Raw genomic sequence first — 6,000 nt, forward strand, 5'->3', positions numbered from 1 at the left:
CGACCAATCCAAAGAATGATGAATCGGATGATGAAGCTGATGCCCAGTTCGGTGTACCAAGTCAAACAGCTGCCCCGCTTCCCTCCACCGCTCCCAATGCCCTACTCGCTCCAAATCAACCTTCGCCCCTGCAAGCTTTCACCTCCGCCACCCATGATGACCTCCTCACAAAAATGGACAAGCTGGAGCAAGATCTCGCTAATAAAGCCGCAACATTAAAGAATGTACCTGCATTGAAGCTGCACGAGATAGAAGGAGCTCTACTAGAGCAAGAGACCAGAGTCAAAGAGAAGAAATGGCTGGACTCAACAGCTCAAGAGGAAAAAACATTCTTCACCCGAGGAGGATTCTCTCGAGGACGGGACGAGGAAGAGGCAAAGTAGGAGGAAGGACCTTCATTTTCCACAACTGTGGAGACTGCTACAGCAAACCCACTGGAGAAGGAACGACATCAGCAAACTTCATGGAGGCTTCTCAACGCATAAAAAGGCGATACTGCGATGGAGACATGTTATGATATACACGATTCATCACACTGATAATGGTGCTGTAATTCTTCTCCTAGGAATAAAGCGACTAAGAAGTCTAAAAATACGGCAAGAAATTCTAAAATTTCGGGGTGTGATTATAGAGTTGTACATAATGAACAACTCCTAGCCTTATCAAGATCATGGCTAGCGAGATATTCTGTCTGAGTCTTTGTCGTTGATTGGTATTGACGCGAATACTTCGCCCTCCAGAGAACCACATATGCTGACATCGCTCTATTGGATCAGGAAAGTATAGATTCTCAAAGTGACAAGCGAGTCTCACTCTGCTTTTTCGGGTTGTAGCGGAGTTGATGAGATTTTCGAAGGCAAAGACAATCATATCATGACTCTAGGAGAGTCCAGGAAGGCTAGACAGATTTGGGGTATCCATCTAAAAATCTAGTTCAATTTATGAATTTTCAATTTATGAAGCTCATTTCAAACATAATCTTAACAAGTGAAAATATTATTTCCCAAATTTACTTTAAAATTTTAGACAATTTCTACTGCTATTTCGTAAGTTTACAATCTTGCTCTGATACCAGCTGTGAGATCCCTTTGCCCCCTCTGTGCACCGGATTCCCGATTGCTAGCAGCGGAAGTAGGTTCCTCTTGCATGGGGCAGGGTTTCCCACTCGGGGCCTCGTCCTTGAATGTCCGGACACAGGACTAATCTGGTGGTCATTCTGAAACCGAAACTGGAAAAAGTTTCCTTACCTGAAAAACGGGGACGATTCCACCTTTTTGATTTTCTTACGAATTTTCTAACAAGATCAAGATACTAAACTATCCTTCACCTGATTAAACCAGATAAGGAAAACTATCACTGACCTAGATTGAAGAAATCAACGCTTTTTTCCTAACCGAAATCAGGCACAGCCGTTGATCTAATCATTTGAGGAAATCAACGCTTTTTTTCTAGCCGAAGTCAGGCACAGCCACTGATCTACTCATTTGAGAAATTCTTCAGGTTTATATTTAACTACTCGAATTCTAAGAGTATTCCTATTATTTCAATTTAATTATTAAAACTCCACTAATTCCAGCCTAACCCCATTCGGCCCATGGGTTAGCCACCACCCAACCATTGGAATTGGTAGAACCAAACAATTACTCACCCACCCATAATTGAATGCCTTAACTTTTGCTTTCGAATACAGATATGCACACACTTCTCTTTAAAACTTTAACATATAAAATAATCCATTGATAAATCGTTATTGGTTATAGATGTCATAGCTCAAAAATTCCATCCAGTCCCTTGTTTCTCAAAAAAATAGTATCACTCTGGACTCTCCGTTGAGAGCAACTGGTCAGCAACGAGATCCAGTGACAGATTACAATAATCATTTCGTCCATCATACATATCTTTCACGACATATGCATGGATGTCCTAGGCACCGCGAGCTCGTGCATCGCCTGATCAGAACGGATCCTCCTTAGGTGTCCTGGCACTTCACTCAGGGACCGCTTCGTCGGCCCTCGCCCATCGTATCGGAAGCGTACCATTTTTTAACCATACCGAGGCTGGTCAAGACCTAGGCAGGCTTTGCCGGGTGAGCTGTCCATTGAACACTCCCCGCCAGCTGTTGTAACCGAACTTCCCTTAGAAAAACATATAACAAATGCTTCCTCTAGCATTCATTATTCAAGCGTAAGACAGTCCTTTAAGAAAATAGGGTTTCTATGTAAGTTTTCAGTTTGATTTTCTTTTGAATACAAGGAGTATTTATTGAATCAGTATCCCCAAAACTTCTTGATCGGCATTCTGAATTTCATACCAGAATTCTTTGAATTCTATAACCTTGATCCACAGATCAATTCAAAGGGTCTCAAACTTAGTTTTAGATTTGGCAGGAGTTTTGAGTGTATTTTTCTAAATTGGTCACACCTTCTTTTCTCAAAACTGACGAAAGAGTTTGGTGTTGGTGTTGGTCATAGTCTGATTCAAGATTCGAGTCGGATAAGATTTTTCCTAAACTATCTTTCTCGAAAAGGTTTGATAATTCAGTTACTATTTTACTGAATTTTTTTTTTCCCGAGAAATGATCCTTTCATTAGTTAAATAAAAACGCCCGTAGGGCTACAAAAGATCTCTCCTGCTCATGAGAGAAACAGAGCAGTGAAAACAACAAGGTAGCCCGGGAGACTCTCCCTAGGTGCTGCAAAATACACGTATCAGTACAGAGGACTGAAGGCTAAATCATACAATAGGGGGGGGAAAGCCAAACAGGTGGCCTGTAATGTCAACGGGGGAATCCCGTGTGTAAGGTGTAGAAGGGGCCTCTGCGCCAGGTGGTGTGAAAAGCCTGGCGCCGCAAGATAGCCTCATCCAAGTCGCCCCGGCGGATGCGGTCATACTGTCCTCGCAGGGTGTGGATCAACTCCTGCCAAATCCCCCGTACAGTCTCTGCAGGTGGCTCCAGTCTCCCCTCAAAGGCCGTGAAACACCGGGCCCTCCAGGTGAACCAGATGGTGAGGCTGCTGAGGAGCTCCCATCGTAAATACCTCTCCTGTGTCTAGCTGGCGGACAAGAAATCCGGTGCCGGAACCAGGCGAGGCTGGCCCCTAATGAATCTGATGGCCTGACTGTCCTGCTCCATCTCATAGCCCATAGCAGGCCCTGACGAAGTCGACCAAGCAGCGGCACCCCACGTAAACATACCCTCTGGAGAGAGGGGGGCCAGAATACGCAGCATCCGCAGCCAAATCTGCTGCGCCTGAGGGCAATCCCAAAGGCAATGTCTCTGTGTCTCCATAGGGTGGCCGCATCGGACGCAGGCCGCCGGAAGACCGCTGTAAACAAGCCAGGTGCCAACTGTTGAGCCCCTGTGGGCGACCAGCCCCCACTGAAAAGTCGAGATCCTGCGGGCCTGTCGACTAGCCCAGAGCCGAGCCCAAAAATCCTCCAGGAACTCGTGTGAGAGTCCCTGTAGCCACCAATGCCCCGCTGCAGCTGGAGAGACCAGCCTCCTCGCCGTCAAAATATGCCGCCCCAGCCGAATAGTATACTGGAAAAAGGTGATCTCTGTGGCCTCAAGGGATGTATAAGGATCATGCCACTCGTACTCCCCAGGGTCCCACTGTAGCCGGGCCAAGGGGCGCGCTGCATATGTCCATATGCACTAATCCGGGAGCACATCAGCAGGGTTGGGGTCAATATGCCACTTCCGAGAAGCTGCAGCCACTACTCGTATCCTCTGAAAGGTGCACTCGGCAACCAAAGGCGACTCCATCTCCGCTCTTTGAAGTCTGTCCTCATCCTGAATCTCATAGTAGAGGCATCTGCCATCCTCAGTGCAAGCTCTGACAGCAATTAGGATCTCCAACTGTGTAAAGGCTCCCATCCACCGTGGGGTCACTGGCTCAAAAGGCGTGAACCACTCCTCCGTGAGTTCCTCCTGAATATCATCCCTCATAATCAACCCCCCTCTGAAGTGACTCAGCCTCTCCACCTGGATCTCCTCTGGGAGACTGCAGAAGGCCTGCCAGTCTCCAAAACTACGTGCTGGGCCTGCCGTCGCTAAAGGTCCCCAGGCTAGACGAGGCCGAGAACCCAGCATATGACCGTGCTCTGTGCGAACCGCTGGGCTCCAGATGAGCGGCTGTCTGGCCCGCTCCTCAACACAAGAAGGAGGTCGCTGAGAGAGCCCCGGTCTCAGCAGCTCCCAAGCTCTCAGGATGCTCAAAGCAAATCTGTCCTCCCATCCTCTACTGAGGCCTGTCCTCCTCATGTCTATGAAGATCCGGCGATTCTCTGGTGCCCAAGTACCCCCTGTTGGGGGAGCCCGAGCCTGCAAGCCGCTGCAAGAGAAGCTCTTTCCAAGGCTCAGCGCTTGGAAGCAGCCCCCGAACAACAAGCTTCCCCAATAAGGCTCTACTCTGATCGATTGGATCGATAATGCCCAATCCTCCCTGAGCCAGCGGAAGTGTAATAACTACCCATGAAACCTTTGTCCGGGCTGGCTGACCGTCCCACCCAGACCAAAGAAAGTTCTTGATCAGCCTCTGTACCTAGCTGATGCAAGAGCTCGAGAAGATCCAGCAAGACGTAATGTACCACATGGTCGCTAACAGCACCTGATTTGCCACCACCACCCTCCCAGCCAAGGATAGTCGAGCTGTACTCCAATACAAAAGCTTCTTCCGAATGCTCAGAAGAAGCGGGGCAATCTACTGCTCAGGTGACAAATCTAGTTCAATCTGGCATCCCAACAAATACCGCACTGCTGTGCCAGGAGGAATCCATCTAAAACCGGGGTCCGGGCTCCATGCCGGAGTGGGAGCACTACTGATCCAAAAGGCCACTGTCTTGCGCCAATTGATCAATGCTCCCGAAGCTGCACTAAAAACCAAGAGCGATTGCTCTCCTCGAAGAAGATTGGCCTATTTTACTGAATTTCTTTCTTTAAATATTAACTTAACTGATTTCTAAATTGGTTATGAATTTCAATGAGAAATAAATTAATCATTTATCTGAATATTTCGATCTCGATAGATTTCTTGAATTTTCTTTTTACAATCCGTGTGAATATAAAACGATAGAAATTTCTCTCTTCATTTATTAAATACTCATAGAATTTAAACATAGAATTTAAAAGAATTCTAATTTTGATATAAAAATACTTTATGCATAAAAATCAACCTCAATGGGAATAACACTCTTATATAAAAAATCATTTTATGTATTTATTTATGCATAAAATCAAATTTAATAAGAATAATACTTTTAAAATAAAAAAAATTCTTTATGCATCTATTTATGCATAAAAATAAATTTTTATAAGAATAACGCTTTTATAATTAAAAAATTTATTTATGTATCTTTCTATGCATAAAAATCAAATTTAATAAGAATAACATTTTTATAATTAAAAAAATTCTTTTATGTATATTTTTATGCATAGAAATCAAATTTAATAAGAATAACACTTTTATAATAAAAAAATTTTCTTTATACATCTTCTTATGCATAGAAATCAAATTTAATAAGAATATTATTTTTATAATAAAATTTTTTATGCATCTTTCTATGCATAAAAATTAAATTTAATAAGAATAACACTTTTATAAATAAAAAATTTTTTCTTTATGCATCATTCTATGCATAGAAATTAATTTTAATAAATAATATCAGTGATATCTATGCATATTCATAAATGAATATGTACATGGAGTAATTAAAATATTTCTTTTAGATGTAAAAATAGTGAAAATTACTCTTTTAGAATAACATAAAAATAAACTTTTTTTTTCACAAAATTCTAGAAAATTTTACCAAACCTCCTTTGTATGGTTGATCATTTCTCATTTTTATCATTCTTCACATAACTTAATTAATCCAATTTAGAATTATAGAACTCTAATTTACATAATTTTTTAAATTTAAGAGAGTAAATAATAAGAAGAGTTTAATTAATCACTTTTTTAATCTTTCTTTGATTAAGAAAGGTTGGAATGTAGAGAAGAG

Source organism: Cibotium barometz, chromosome 10, assembly GCF_041138505.1.
Source record: "Cibotium barometz isolate CiBa-2024 chromosome 10, ASM4113850v1, whole genome shotgun sequence".
Lineage (NCBI taxonomy): Eukaryota > Viridiplantae > Streptophyta > Polypodiopsida > Cyatheales > Cibotiaceae > Cibotium > Cibotium barometz.